Below are 16,176 nucleotides of genomic sequence, written 5' to 3'. Positions count from 1 at the left end.
CAAGACGGCCAGAACAGTGGTAAGCTGACAAAGGCGGCCGGAGATGAGGCTGAAGAGTGAGGCTTTGAGGGGTAGGTTAGGGACGGGGCTTCACCCATGCAGCCGTGGGAATCACTGAAGAGACGCCTCAGAGCTGCAAGAGACAGGATCTGATTTGCATTTTTAAAAGGTGACCTGGATTAAAATTCTTCTGTGAAATTTCAAAAAAAAAAAAAAAAAGGTGACCTGGGCTTCTTGTGGGAATGAATTTAGGAGGAGGAGCTGGGGAAGTGGATACACTGAGACCAGTTAGGGGAATATTACCGTCCAGGCAGGACTGTATAAAGTCCAGGGCTTCCTGGTGGCTCAGCTGGTAAAAAAATCCACCTGCCATGCAGGAGACCTGGGTTCGATCCCTGGGTTGGGAAGATCCCCTGGAGAAGGGAATGGCTACCCACTCCAGTATTCTGGCCTGGAGAATCCCATGGACTGTAGAGGCCATGGGGTCGCAAGGAGCTGGACATGACTAAGCGACTTTCACTTTCACAGTCCAGACAAGCAGTGGTGTGTCCTGAACGGGTTGTGGCAGGGACAGACGAATGGGTGCTCGGGCTGTTTAGATACAGGATCAAGAGGATGGAGGGGTTGGATGTGGCAAAGGCGGAGATGGAGAGGTGGAGGCCGGCTCGGACTCAGTGGTTTCCCCTACATCTATCTGGGAAACTCTCAGAAATAAAATGACTCTTCAGAGAGGAAGTCTCTGCAAATCTCCTCTTGTTTGCTCCCTGCTACTTCCAGCATCACGTCCTCCGGGGGTGGGGTGCTGAGCAGAACAATCTCTGCTGGGTAAGCCACACCTCCCCCCTGAGACATCTCACTAGCCAGTCAGATCGCTCACAAAATCCAATCCGTACAGGGCAGGCTTCTAGGTCCAGAAGGCCGACCTCCACTGAATTAACTTACCTCTTGCACAATTCGGCCCATGCTAAATGGAATTCTCAGTTGACACTTTCTTTTAGCATGAGGAAGATGAAAAAAGAATACCTTCTGCATGCTGAAAGAAAGTGTCATCTCACAATTTTAGGCTTAAAGAAAATGTCATTTAAGAATAAGGGAAATGAAGACATTATCTGATAAAACTCTAGTTTGCCACAGGCAGACCCTTTAATAAAAGACATTTTTAAAGGGGTATTTCAGACAGTAAGAAAGATTCCATATGGAAGATCCGAGATTAAGAAGGAGTGAAAAACAAAGAAAATGAAAATAGATTTCTCGGTCTATTATTGAAGAAACAGCAATTGGGAGTCAGACATATTTATCTCCATATCAAGTTGCCATTTCTTACTGTCTGGGAAATTTGGATCAAGTTCATCTCTCACAGTCTTGATAGCCTCATCTTCAAAATTCATAAGCGAGGTCTTTGTAAGGAATAAATGAGCGACCACATATAAATGTTTCCAGCATAGCTTCTGCATCTAGAAGGCGTGAAATAAATGTTTACTCCTTATCGCTTTAAAAATTAATAAACAAGCAAGTAAATAAGGTGTTGTTAGCCACAAAGAATTCCTCCCTCTGCTTCAAGTGTGAGATAGAAGGCTGGCACTTCTTCCTGTCGTACGAGGCTACGCTGCAGAGCTGATGCTTGAAAGCTAGTCTTTTCATCTTTGCAGTAGCAAGCCTAAGATCTCTCTAACAAAATATTTATGATTTCTTTATTTTATAAATACTGCATGTGAACGCACAAGCCCCAGGGGTGGACCCTAGATTCCAGCTTCGCTCACAATTTTAACATAATTCGCGTTCACAGTTTTACGAGAATGAAGGAAATGAAGGCAATATCTGATAAACGAAATTCTAGTTTGCCACAGAGACCCTTAATAAAGGAGTTTTTAAAGGTGTATGTCAGACAGGAGGAAAGACGAGACGATTGGATAGAATCACTGACTCAATGGACATGAATCTGAGCAAGCTCTGGGAGATAGCAAAGTGGGAAGCCTGGCGTGCTGCAGTCCATGGGGTTGAAAAGAGTCAGACACGACTTAGTGACCGAACAGCAACAGTTTTTTGAGATCATAAAACACCTGCTGGTCCATCTGTGGGGCAAAATGACCCGTCCTGCCCACCCCCTTTCCAGGGCTCTTCCACCAACTAGAAAGTAGCGGCACACAAAGGACCCCTCTGTGCAGCTTCTGCATTCTAACCCCCCATGCTGGCAGCCACGGTCCCCATTTCCTTTAGGACAAGGAAGCCAAGCTAAGAAAAGCTAGCTTAGTCTTCCTTGGAATCTCTGCCTAATTTTCATCTGGCACAAATTTGGTGGGGTTTCCACCACCAAACTGGTGGTGATGGACAAGGGAGAGAGAAGCCTAAAAGCAGTCTCCCCTGATGACTTAAGGAGGCAAATAACACCAGAGGTTCTAGGACCTGGGCTAGCATCCTTACTCTGCCCTTTGTCCCTCTGCCCTATGTGTCCCCAGGCAAACCCCTTCACCTCTCTGATTTTATCTTCCTCTCACCTGTAAGTCGGAGTCAACAATTACACCATATTTGTAGAGGATGTTACAATTTCCCGAGTGTTTCCACAGTCATAATTTCATTTATTATGCACGGTCAGCTGTATAACAGCCAGCATAATGGTCACCTTGCTGCTGTAAAGATCTAAAAGCAGAGCATGGACTACTGTGTACATGGCAAAGAGCTGCATCCACACGAGGGACCATCACCAGGGTCCCATGACTGACACTCCTAAGAGCAGGGCTTTGCTGCCTGAGTGCCGAATTTGAACTGATTCTACCCCAACCGGCTATGGGACCTTGAGCCTCTTAGCTCCTTGCTTCCATATGAAGGGTGATAACAATAGCCCCGTCTCACAGCCCAGGGCTTTGTACATGGGAGACACTCAGGGAATGAGAGATGATGGAATCAACACAAGTTAAGTCCACGGGAGTCTGACCACACACATCCACACTCCCTGACCCCCACCATCTTCCATTCCTTCTTATCCACGGTTACACCTGATCTCCATAGCCCTGGACAAATACTGGCCAAGGGAGGCTGGAAGCTCTGAACAGCAGGGCGCACTGTGGACTGTTTCTTAAAGATGATCAAGCCTCAGAGTCCCACTAGATCTGGGGGTGTCTCCAGCTTGCTCTGGATGGAAGCAGAGTCCAGGCTCCCTGAGGTTCCAGGCAGCCCCGACCCTTCCCACTGCCATCTGAGGGTCTTGCTTCAGTGGCTGGGAAGTTCTGGAATATAGGACGCTGGGCAAGCCTTAGTCCCCTAACTAGACTGTGTGGCCACCTTGTTGACAGAAAGCCTTGAGTTTGGGAAAGACTGAAGACAAAAGGAGAAGAGGTGGAAGAGGATAAGACGGTTAGATAGCATCACCAACTCAATGAACATGAATTTGAGCAAACTCTGGGAGACGGGGAAGGACAGGGAAGCCTGGGGTTCTGCCATCCAGGGGGTCACAGAGTCAGACACGATTTGGCAACTGAACAACAACCGAGGCCTCTGCCAGCATCACATGGAGCTGTTGTGATGACCTAGGAAGCAAATGTTAATTGAGCCCAATCCGATGAATGGATGGAAACCACTGGACTATAAAAAATATAAGCTTATTGTTGTTCATTCACTAAGTCTTGTCTGATTCTTTGTGATCCCATGGACTGCAGCACACCAGGCTCCTCTGTCCATGGAATTCTCCAGGCAAGAATACTGGAGTCGGCTGCCATTTCCTTCTCCAGGGGATCTTCCCAACCCAGGGATCGAACCTAGGTCTCCCAAATTACAGGCAGATTCTTCACCATCTGAGCCACCAGGGAAGCCACGTGGCTTCTCCTCTCTGACTTCTGTTTTGTCTGGCTTTCCTGGTGGATAGCGTGGTATGAAAAGTGCAAGTCTCTGAGAGTGGGTCTGCCTGCTTCCTCTTACAGCCCCACAGCACCTTCTTCGGGGTTCTGAACGCTGCCTCCTTCTAATGGAGCCTGGCCATATGACGCACACCTACACCCACACGTGTTCTAGAAACCCCCAGAGCAGACACTCGTGTGTCCAGGCAGGGCAAGCTGTGCTTGATTCCCTATGACCCCTGTATCTATAGGAAAGATGAGGGTTCAAAGGATCTAGAACAGCCTCCTGGCTCCTCACTGCTTTAGATGGTGAGCCGAGTCAGCAGAGGCCAGCCAGCAGAGCAGGTCACCCATAGAAATACGGGGAGGGTCAAGGCACATCTTATAGTCCAGCCAGGACCTCATTGGTTCAATTTCTATGTGGTCTGGTCCTCAGACACTGCCTACTAAGAGGGACTGAAAGACTCTCATGGAACATCCTTCCAGAACCCTGCCATCCCCACCTGCTGAATTCTGCCATCCTTTCAAGCCCAGCTCTGTTCTCGGCTACCTAGTTAAGCTTTCTGCAAAGGCCCTTTCCTTCTAGAGAACATAGAGTCTGACCTACTCCCTTGACAGGGTCACTTATCCTGTCAGAAGAAGTCCTATGGGCTTTGTTCTCTCTCCCAGTACAAAGCGCTGGACATAGTAGGTGCTCAAGCATTCTGCTTTTGTGTTCTGGAGGATTTTTGAGGGTTTGGCATTAGCATTCCACAAAACCACACTGATTTAGTCCCTACCATGTCAGGAAATTCAGATGTGGTGTGTGGAATAACCTGATTGCTATTCAGTACAAATTAGAGCTTTTTATTCTATTTCTAATCCCGGTAAATGGGGCTTGTGCGTTAAAAGAAAATATTTTTAGTTTGCAATGTGTGATTACATAATGGAGGCCGAGTCATTTTTTTTTTTTTTCATTAACATTCATCTCCCTTAGCAGTTCCTTTCTGGGTCTTTGTTTTTGACTCAAGCTGCGGTTCAATGTATTAAAACTGCATTCCTCATAAAAGAGTTCCATAGTAGATGTTTTAATTGGCCCTCCCCACGCCTGTATTTCCAGCTGGCCTGCGCCTGGGGCAACCCACCTGGTGGGGAGTCAGGGGATCCTGCACCCATTCTACAAGTCTGTTAACTAATCTCTGGAATCCAGCAGGGCCCCCCACCCACCAACGCAGCTATTTGCAGGGAGCCCATGTTGGGTGGAAGGAGCATGGTGTGGAAGTGTCCCTGGGGGAGGTGTCTGTACCAGAACTAGGTGCATGAACTCAGATGCCCTATTTAACCTCTAGGAGCCTCAGTTTCCTCATCTGTAAAATGGGGATATAAGTCCTAGAAAAAGTGCCTGACATACAGCGGGCATTTAATACCTTGCCTTATTTGCAGACTCCCTGTGGGAGTCTATTCCTTGCTGTTTTCTCCAGCTGTCGTCATCCTCAGAGTTATATCACATCTACTGAAGCCAGAACCCTGAGCCCCAAGCAAAAATGAACCTCCAAAATCTGAGTATAAGGCAACACAGCAGGGACTAGTGTAGCTCGTGGAGAGGGTAATGACAAGCAACAAGAAACATGCCAGAGACCAGGGCACGTGTCCACAGAAAACCATAATCCAAAAAGATACACACACCCCTATGCTGATAGCAGCACTATTCACAATAGCCAAGACCTCAAGGCAACCTAAATGCCCGCTGACAGTGAACAGATAAAAAAAAGATGCGGTGCATGTATATACATATTCTTTACCGACTGAGCTACCAGAGTAGCCCACATGGTCCATAATTAAGCTGTTTCCAAACCAATCCTTTCTGGCTAAAGGCTCCCGTTGAGAATCCTAATGGAAGACCCAAACCCGTGCAGGTTCTAAAAGCCCTCTAAAGCAGATGCTATTGGAGGAGTTGGGGGTGGCTGTGCTTGGTTCTACACGATGACGGTGGGGAAGATCAGTGGGCCCAGAATCGAATCCTGGCTCTGAAATCCTGTGCCTTGGGTGTGTCACCTCTGACACTGCTTCCTCATCTTTGAAAAGGGTGATAATGATAATGATCCCCTACAGGATGGCTGGGAGAAACACAGAAGACAGTGAAAGAAAAGAAAATGAAGTTGCTCAGTCGTGTCCGACGCTTGTGACCCTACCACGCTCCTCCAGCTATAGGATTTTCCAGGCAAGAGTACTGGAATGGGTTGCCATTTCCTTCTCCAGAGGATCTTCCCAACCCAGGGATCAAACCCGGGTCTCCTGCACTGTAGGCAGACACTTAACCATCTGAGCCACCAGGGAAGTGCTTAACGCAGAACCTAGCCCCAAGAAGGGCGGTCTCACAGGAGCCCATTGGCTGAAGCAGAGAATTAAAGAACCAGAAAGTGACAGGAATCAGCAGCAGAAAGATTGCCCAAGTGCAGAGGGCATCGGATGGCAAGGGGGCTGTGTGGAGGGAGGCTGAGACACAGTGAGACTGGGGAGGCTGAGACACAGTGAGACTGGGGCCTCCCTGGAGTCAAGGTCAAGATCAAACCCGAGCAGCTGGGCAGATGAAGAAGTTCCTGGGATGGTGTCTATGGGGGTGGTTATGTAGCACTGTGAATGTCCTGATGCTACTGAGCTGTACCCTTAGGAAGGGTTAAAAGTGTACATTTTATGTCAAGTATATTTTACTCTGATGAAAAAAGACAGAGTTACCAAAAAAATTAATAAACAAGACAATACCCTAAAACTCAAGTCAGCCCACTAAAGACCCTAAAACGAAAGCAGCACAGAGATCAGGGTCCCCTCGGTCCGTGGGATGTTGCAGGGGCACCAGACCCCTGCACCCAAGGCCCAGCAAGTCTAGACCTCCATGGCGTGGAGCTGATCTTTCCCCAGAACGCCCACGGAACCCAAGCTCCCGAATGCTTGAAAACCCAAGGCCACCAGAGGCCACGGCAGCAGAGCAAGATCACAAGGTTCATGTGCAGAGCAGTGTCTCTCTTGATGGTTCCTCCCCAGTCATTTCTGACATGATTCAGATGAAGAATGAAACATCCAAGGACCCCTCCTCCTCCCCGTGTCTTCATCTGGGAACGGCGGTGTTTCTCTCTTTTTGAGAAAACCCTTGCCTTCAGGAAGAAAGGCTCGAACTTTCCATCCTGCTCAGGTCATAGAAAGAAGACCTTCAGCAAACCACCACTTCCTTCCCTCCCCAGAGAGAAACAAACCCTGGCTGGAGAAGTCTCTCTGGCCAGTGTCTTGAACACCCTTGGCCATGACCTCACTCTTGTCCCCAGAGGGCATGGCAGGCTGGTGCCACCAAAGGTCTGTCTCCATACCCCCAGGGACCCATGACTACAAAAGCCCCCAGCCTGGGACTGACAGGCTAGGGCCCAAGGGGGTTACCCAGCTGCCTATTTCCAGGCTCCCAGTCATTAGCAGCCCCAGGGGCAGCTCCTTGGTAGAAGGTTCTGCTGGAAAATGGACAGAATGAGTCGGTGACGCAGACCTCTCCCTAAGGGATCCCACCCACCAGCATGCCTCTGTCCACTATGCTCAGTCCGATCACAGACCCCTCCCCTTCTACGCTGCCCACTGTCCTCTCTGCCCAAGTCCTGCCCTCCTCCAGGCCCAACTGCATCCCACTTCCTCTGCTCCCCTGCAGGTGCTCATAGCATCGCTCATCACTGAAGATCATCGTTCCCCAGGATGCTGGCTGGCTGTGGTCTCTCTTCTTAAACCAGATCCCTGGGGACCCTTGGGCTTCCAAGTCACACTAGCAGTAAAGAACCCATCTGCCAATGCAGGAGACATAAGGTTCGAGGGTTCAGTCCCTGGATTGGGAAGAGCCCCTGGAGGAGGGGATGGTAACCCACTCCAGTAGTCCTGCCTGGAGAATCTCTTGGACACAGGCACCTGGAGTTCTAGGGTTGCAAAGAGTTGGACACAACTGAAGCGACTTAGCATTTATGCACAGGGACCCTTAGCTGGCACAGCCAGGGCTCAATAAGTATAGATGCCAATTAAGTGAGAAGTTCTATCCCTTCCCTTTGGGGAATTTCAGTCCAACACTGGCACCCTGGTAGGGACCCTCTAGACAGCAGGACTCAAGAACACACTCAGTGGGCAAAGCCACCAGCACCAGCAGGGGATGTGAGCCGTGGCCACAGAGCCTCTCACAGCCTGAACTAGCTGGCGATCATTCCTATCTCACTGAAGAGGGAAGGAGCTCGAGCTTAGAGGCTGAATTCCCAGGACACATGACTGGTTAGAGTCAGAACTGTTTCTGGCACTCAGCATCTCTAGGGGCAGGGCGGGGTGGAGCCAATGGCCCCGGGGCCAGCCTGCCTGGGTTCAAACCCCAGCTCAGCTTTTTGGGAGCTGTGTGATCTCGGGCAAGTTACTCCAGCTCTCAGAGCCTTGAGTTTCTCATCTGCAATGAGGCTTGTGTTAGTTGCTCAGTTGGCTCCGACTCTTTGCAACCCCATGCCTGCCGGGCTCCTCTGTCCATGGGATTTCCCAGGCAAGAAAACTGGAGTGGGTTGCCATTTTCTTCTCTGGGGGATCTTCCCAGCCCAGGGATCAAAGCCGGGTCTCCTGTATTGCAGGTAGACACTTTACCATCTGAGCCACCAGGGACAGGACCAAATGTGGAGCCGAGCTCTCAACCATGCCTGATGCATTTTTGTGCATCCAGCCTGCCTGGGCAGTGGGAAGGGGTTCCTGACATTCTGCACTGGATCAGGGTGGCGCTGCAGGAAGCCAGTCTACCTCCCCACCCCTCCCTCAGCACGCATGCGACCTTCCAAGCCAGCAGGCAAGGGTGTATGTTTCTGCAGCTTCCACGTGGCAAAGCTCCATCCATCCATCAGATCCCGGAGCTCAACAGAGAATGGCCTCTTAAGCAAATAAAGAGAAAACCAGCCAATTGCCCAGGTAATAGGAGATTTTCCTCCTGCCTGCGCTGGTAATTGAGCCATTGGAGCCAGCCCCCAACCTCCACTGGCGCTGCTGTGAGTTGGAAAGGGAGTTTAGGAGGCTGCCTGGCCAAAGACACACGTGCAGGTCCAGAAGGTGGGTGTCCACCACACTGGAACCTGGATCTGGAAGGCGGGTGTCCACCGTGCTGGACCCTGGGTCTGGTAGGGCTCAATACACCCAGTGTGTGCACTAAGTCTTGCCCACTTACCCGTCCCCTTGGCCCAGCAGGACATGGAGCTGCCCAGACCCAGGGGCCCCAGGAACAGAGGATCAGGCAACGCCAACCAGCCACAAGGCTGCTCTATAATGCGAACAAGGAGCCTTCAGCACAGGCTCTGTGGGTTCAGAGGCCCTTGGAATCTGAGCCCCGTGGGACACCCGTCTGCTCCTGCCTCCCTGCAGCCTCCATGCTGGAGGGTCTGACTCCAGGACCCTCACCACCCCTTGACTGCCACACCCTTGCCTCGGCCTTGCCAACCCGACCAGGGTGTATAAACAAACGGGCGGAGGAGAAAGAACTGCTGGCATTTCTGAGAAACCAGGGCTGGGAGCCAAAACAAACTGAAGGCAACTTCTCCTGAAGAAAGTGTCGCAAAAGAAAAACTTATATCCCTCAAGCTGAGAGACGCCTCTGAAGGTCATTTTGTTCCCCCAGACAGAGTGGGTTTTGGAACCCATCCCCTACACTGGCCTACAAGAGGGTCTTCCTGCGTCTGACCCAGTGCATCCATCCCGATGACCTTGTCTGAACGGACAGAGCAGTTACAGTCCAACAAACAGGAAGGAGGGAGATCAGCCTGAAGCAAGTGCAGAGGCCCCTGAGGACAGACCCTGCAGGTCTCCCGCCCCATCACACGACGCATCCACGGGTGAAATCACGTGAAGTTAACCTTTGAAGGGAGGGGCAAGATAGGGGCAGGGGACTAAGAGGGACAAACTACTACGTATAAAGTAAATATGCTGCAAGGATATATTGCACAGCACAGGGAATACAGCCAATATTTTATAACTTTACATGGAGTATGCTCCATAAAAATTTGAATCACTAGAGTGGACACTTGAAACTACTACTGTAAATCAACTATACTTCAGGGTTTTTTAATGTTCTGTATCTTGATTGTGCTGGCAGTTATGAGTGTGTACGTGTGTCAAAGGTCATTAAACCAAACGTTTACATAAATAAGCTGGTTCACTTCATTGTACAGCGGAAACTAGCACGATATTGTAAAGCAATTATATGTGTGTGCTCAGTCGCTAAGCTGTGTCCAGCTCATTGCAACCTCATGGACTGTAGACCGTCAGGGCTGTCCATGGGCTAGACAAGAATACTGGAGTGGGTTGCCATTTCCTTTTGCAGGGGATCTTCCCGACCCAGGCATTGAACCCGCATCTCCTGCAATGGCAGGTGGATTCTTTACCACTTGAGCCACCTGGGAAGCTCCCAAAGCAATTATACTCCAATGAAATAAATAAATAAACCTAAGCACCATCTAGCAAATCCCCCCCAAAAATAAATGAATAAATCCAACTTTGAGAACAGCAGGGAAGGGCGGACCAGGACTGAAACGTCACGTCTGCTGATGCTGCTGGTGTGTCTGTCCCTGGCCACAGCGCCCACTGTGCTTTCCCTGGTGGTCCCCAGACACATCCCTCTCCCCAACTCTACCGTGATGTCCCTCCCCTCGAATGCACTGACCCAGCTTCCTCCTCAAGGTGCAGTGAAGTGCTACCTCCAGGGAGCCACTCAATCCACTCCTTACAGAGGTGACCCCTCCTGCCAGCTTCCCAAGACTTGGGCATTCATCACCCTTTCCAGTCAGTACCAAGCAGCAAGGGGACCTCAGAGGGCAGACACAAGTTCTCCTTCACCCCCCAAACCTATGGGCAGAGCAGCTCTGATGGGCAGACACCACCTGACCCTGCAGGCTAATGCCACCCAGAGAGGGGCACAAACCCTGGACCCTCAAACTAAAATTTCAGTTCTGTACAGAACACACTGCCCCAGTTTCATGTCCCTCAGCCCACAGCCTTGATGAAAAGATTCGTGGATAACTGCTGGTTTCTTCCAGAGACAGGGAACTTATCACCTCATGAGTTAGGTTCTTCTCCTGCGCTCTGATCTCCCTGGGGACTCCCACTCCTAGGCCCTTCCTGCCCTCTGGAGCCACGAACTCATCCAGGGTTCTTCCAGGATTGGCTCCCAACAAGGCCACTGTGTTGATCAGGGACAGACGTATGGAGCAGAGGGCTTTCCCACCTGCTGGAGTGTATGTATGCACACACACATGGACACACACCTAAGCCAGAGGATTTTCGCACCTGCTGGAGTAGGCTTCCCAGGTGGAGTTAGTCACCTGCCAATGCAGGAGACAAAGACACTGGTTTGATCCCTGGGTGGGGAAGATCCCCTGGAGGAGGGCACAGCAACCCACTCCAGTGTTCTTGCCTGAAGAACCCCATGGGCAGAGGAGCCTGGCGGGTTACAGTCCATGGGGTCCCAAAGAGTCTGACACGACTGAAGCGACTTAGCAAACATGCAGCGTGGTGTATATATGCACGCACACACGTACCCATGTATACACATGCGCACATGCATGGCATACACATGCTCACACAGACACACACGTGTGCACACACAGGCACACACACCTAGGCCGGAGGCAGCAAGTCTGGCTGAGTCACGCGGCCAGACCACAGCTCAAGCGCGGCCAGGGAGGAAGTGACGCCCCGTTTCCTGACCGTCCTCTGCTCTGAGAGGTTCTCTTCTGTCTCTTTGTCTTTCTGACTCCGTTCTTCCCAGGGCTTTGCTTCTACTCGGGACAACTGCCTGCTGCATCCTGGCCCCGCGGCACGGGCTCCCGGCAGCCCTGAGCCCCAGGTGAGGACTTAGGGCTTCTAGACCCTTCTTGTCCTGGACAAGGCGGCTCACGGCTCTGAACCTCGGTCTCCTCATCCTTGAAACGAAGAGGCTGGGTGTGGCGACAGGGCCCTTGAAGTCCCTTCTGATCCCAGCCCTGTGGCTTCTGGCCCTCCTCCAGTCCCCACGGGGTTCAGAGCATCGTGGGGGGTGGGCCAGGATCAGGCCTGGGGACAGGGCTGGGGAGCCCAGTGGCTTCCTGGGCTCACTCCTCCCTAGGAACTCCACGTGCTACACACATTCCCTGCGCTCCTCGGCGGGGCACCCAGCAGGAAGCACCACCACCCGGCAGACGGCCAGGCAGAGGGGCCTGGAGCACCCACCTGCGCCGCACCTCCCTCTCCCCTCCCCTTGCCCTCCTCCGCCTCTCTGCCCCCCTCTCTGCCCCCTCCCTCCCTCCTCCAGACCTACCTTGCACCTGCAGTGACCTCCTTTCTCAGTCTCCAAGCGACACCACTGCAGGCCCACAGCTTTCAGGCTCTGCCTGACCCCCCTGGCCCCAGAAGCTGGATTGGCCCCAGCGGCAGAGATGGGAGTGGTGCCAGGAGCCGCTGCCCTCTGGGAGCACTCCAGGATCTGCCTGCGCGTGTGAGGCCGGCAGGCAGCAACCTCTGACTGCCCTGCGGGGGAGCCTGGGTGGCGAGGGCGGGGCTGACGTGGCCTGCCTGACTGGTCGGGCTTCCTGGGCCCCTCTGTTCCGGAATCCTAGAGGCTGTCCCATTCCAGGATGTTTCCAGGACTTTCTGTAGAGGTGGACATCCGTCCTGGGCCTTGCCCTCAGACTGGAAGAAGATGCAGACGTGTGTTTGTGTGTGTGTGTGTGTGTGTGTGTGTGTGTGTGTGTGCTCAGTCGCTCAGTCATGTCCCACTCTTTTGCGACCCCAGGGACTGCAGCCCGCCAGGCTCCTCTGTCCATGGAACTCTTCAGGCAAGAATATTGGAGTGGGTTGCCATGCCGTCCCCCAGGGGATCTTCCCCACCCAGGGATCCAACCTGCGTCTCCTGCATGTCTCCCTGAAAACCTGCACCATCCAGGCTCCCCCGCAGCTGGTATCTCTGGGGGCTTTGTCCTTCTTTATAGTAATACTTCTCTACCTCTTCTGTATACTCTACTGTGGGCATGAGTGCTTGTGTAATAGAAAGCATTCAATTAATAAAGCATTAAATATTAATAAACCTTCAAAGGCCTCCCGAGGCAGTGGGGTTGAAGGATGACCCTGACCCTGTGCACGAGACTGTCCACGCACACGAGCTAACTTCCCAGCCTCACGGCCTCTCCGAAAACACCCACATGCAGCCCCGCTCTGCACACTGGCTGCTGCCACCGGCCCGCTGCTGGCACTCTTGCTTTGCCTGGAGTGCACGTTCCCATCCCTGTCTGCTTGCAAAATCTTACTCAGCCACCCTGGCCCCACCGAAATGCTCCCTTCCCAGGGAATCCGTCCCCAGACACTGGTCCCCGCAGAACTCCCAGCCCCTTCCTGGTGAAGCCCTTCCTGGTTCCCTCGCTGGTTTGTGGATTAGCATCCTCCATCTCCCCCCATTTCTGCTCTCCTCCCCTCCACACTCAGCCCTGTTCCAGGAGGGACGGAAGTAAACACTTGCTGAGATGCTGTCATAAACTGCTATGTGCTGTACTTACTTTGGGGCTTCACACGTGGCTCATCGGTAAAGAACCCGCCTGCCAATGCAGGAGACGTGAGTTCGATCCCTGGGTCAGGAAGATCCCCTGGAGGAGGAGATGGCAGCCCACTCCAGCAGTCTTGCCTGGGAAGTCTCATGGACAGAGGAGCCTGGTGGGCTACAGTCCATGGGTCACAGCGTTGGACACGACTGAGTGACTGAACACCCATGCATGTGTTGCTTCTCCGTGAAACCTGGGTACCACGACTCACAGCCTCTCCCACCCCACCTCGCTCCCAACCAGCAGGGCTGCACCAAAGCCCTGGCCACCAGAGGTTCAGAAGGTGGTCAGGCCTCCCTCGCCCTTCTTCTGATGCCCCCGCCCATTACAGGGCTTCTGCATCCCTATTACATGGCATGCCTGCTTGCATCAGCCCCAAGGTCAAAGACGGTTGTGTCCATCTCTGAGTCTCGATGCCACTCCAGCACACAGATTGAGGGCTGGTAGTTCAGAGAGCAGAGCCAGCTGCACGGGTGGCCTGCCCTCCTCCCAGCCCCTTATCATCAGCATCTGAGGATTGGAAGGGCTCTTGCAGATCACATGATGTGAAACCTACCCATCCCCATTTTACAGAAGAGAAAACTGAGGCCAGAGAGTCGGGAGCATCAGAGGGAGCAAGGTGTGGGAGGAAGGTGGGCGGGGCTCCTGGGACACCAGCCTTGCTTTCTCGGTGATGCAGGAAAGCAAGGAAAGCCTGGAGAGGTGGGGGGACCCTGCTGGGGTGGGGGCACTTAGACCCAAGTACTATGGGTGGGGAGAGCAGTCAGTGGGCTTGCAGGGCACATTTCCAGGGAGGGGTGCTCCCTCTTCCTGAGCAGCCCCCTCTGATCCTCACACCCTTCTCCTGGTGTCTGTGTTCTCTTGCCCATACGTTGCCCTCAACTGTAATGAGAGGCCAGTTGCTCGGGCGTGGCACCCAGGGGCACAGTGTGAAGACATTCCCTGTTCCAGTGCAGGAATTTCCTGCTGGCCTTTCTTCCTTATTATGAGCGGCTATGATTACAGAGTTTCCAACAGGTGGAGGCCAACAAAACAAACAGACCTTTTAATATTGACTCTCCTGTGCTCCACAGAAGGCTATCGTCTGTCCTGCCTCCCAGAGCCTCGCCAGCAAAGGCAAAACCAAACAAAAGGGTCAGAGAGTAAGAGAGCTGGGCACACTGCCACGAAGCAGACTCCAGAAGCAATGGCCCTGGGTTTCCACACTGCCCATCTTTCTCCTCCTGGATCAGCTGGACTAGGGGGGAAAGGAGACATTTTCTCTAAGATTGCAGGGCCCAATTCAGGTTGCATGCTCACCGCTGGGCTTATAAAAGAAGGTAGGGAAAGAAAGGCTCCTTGGGGATGCCTCTGAAAGCCACATGCTTCCTCTAGAGAATTCACAAACCTAGAGTCCTTTAGAGCAGGACAGGTAAGGTTTCACTTCCTTGTGAGCCATGACTTTTTACTCTCCCCAGCAGCAAGAATGGACTTCCCCACTCAGACGGTATCATGGCTAAAGAGCTGGGAGAGAGCTAAAAGCAGTACCAGCCCCATGATGGCAGATGATGTAACTACGGTCCAGGATGACTTGACCAAAGATGTGGGGACATGATTCCTCGTGGGCTCCACTGCAGGACTGTGTCTGGTCCCCAGTTCTCGAAAGTAGCCTCTGAGGGATTTCTCTGGTGGCCCAATGGCTGAGACACTACACTCGCAAGGCACGGGGCCTGGGTTCGATCCCTGATCAGGGAAGTATGAATAGATCCCGCATACTGTGACTAGAGAGCCCACATGGTTCAGTGAAGACCCTGCATGCCTAAACCTAGACCAGGTACAGCCGAATAGATGAATAAATGCTGTCTTTCCATTGTGTACATGTACCGCAACTTAGATATAGTCTATTAACACGGATAAATGGAATCCAGAAAGATGGCACTGATGGACATATTCGCAGGGCAGCGGGCACAGAGAACAGTCCTGTCGGGGAAGGAGAGGGTGGAACAAACTGAGAGAGCAGCACGGAAGCACACACACCAGTGTATGTAAATAGATGGCCAGGGGGATTTGCTGGGCATGCAGATCAGCCTAGTGCTCTGTGCCAACCCAGAGCGGGTGGCATGGGGCGGGGGGTGGGAGGGAGGGGACATATACATATACCTACGGCCGATTCATGTTGCTGTATGGCAGAAGCCAACACAATAGTGTAAAGCAATTCGCCTCCAATTAAAAAAAAAAAAAAAACTTCTAAAAACCACATCTGAGAGACAGAAAAGAGAGACAGAGTGCCTGGTACCACCTTGTCTGACATACTACTGTCTTCTATCAGGAATTTCTGAATCCCAAGCTTAGAGAGCAGGGAAGGAAAACACACCATGTAATTGAGGCCGCTCCCTAAAGGATGGGAGAAGCGGTATCACTTCTTCTGCTAAAAAAAAAGTTTAAGACTCTACAATGAGTAATACATGGCTCCCCAAATACAGGAAAATCCAGATAGAATGAGCCCCTTTGGGCGTGAGGAAATTCACATTTTATATCTACAATTTTGCTCTTTATAGAATGTCTGAGAAAGGAAAGTACAGACCTTTTGGCCTCCTAATTTCACCTTGTCGGGCGCACATACACGCACACAAACCCCAACCCCAGTGCCCTGGCTGTTGATGCAACAAATAAGGAAATAAGAGACTCTGCTCCATAGAAGGCTCTCCAACCTAGAGTTTTGTGGCATCAACCAGATTCTAAGCATAATGAGTATGAAGAAAATCTGTTGCCAGTGAGGTTAC

General features: G+C 51.9%; 1 protein-coding gene and 1 long non-coding RNA gene across 2 annotated transcripts in view; one reads left to right on the top strand and one right to left on the bottom strand.

Annotated features, from left to right (window-relative positions):
• CRACR2A (calcium release activated channel regulator 2A) overlaps positions 1 to 12,352 on the bottom strand; it is a 116,347-nt gene extending 103,995 nt beyond the window's left edge. Inside the window, exon 1 of the mRNA XM_069581492.1 lies at positions 12,142 to 12,352. The gene's annotated coding sequence lies outside the window, so the exon portion shown is untranslated. The remainder of the gene's footprint in view (positions 1 to 12,141) is intronic.
• On the top strand, positions 11,543 to 12,906 carry LOC138436039 (uncharacterized). The gene is made up of 2 exons (XR_011255320.1): positions 11,543 to 11,691; positions 12,616 to 12,906. It is a non-coding gene; the product is annotated as an uncharacterized lncRNA (long non-coding RNA).
• Positions 12,907 to 16,176: the final 3,270 nt, after the last annotated feature.

The sequence above is a fragment of the Ovis canadensis genome, chromosome 3 (assembly GCF_042477335.2).
Source record: "Ovis canadensis isolate MfBH-ARS-UI-01 breed Bighorn chromosome 3, ARS-UI_OviCan_v2, whole genome shotgun sequence".
In the NCBI taxonomy this organism is placed as follows: domain Eukaryota; kingdom Metazoa; phylum Chordata; class Mammalia; order Artiodactyla; family Bovidae; genus Ovis; species Ovis canadensis.
Note: the sequence above shows the minus strand (reverse complement) of the source record. Positions and strands in the feature narration are given on the sequence as shown.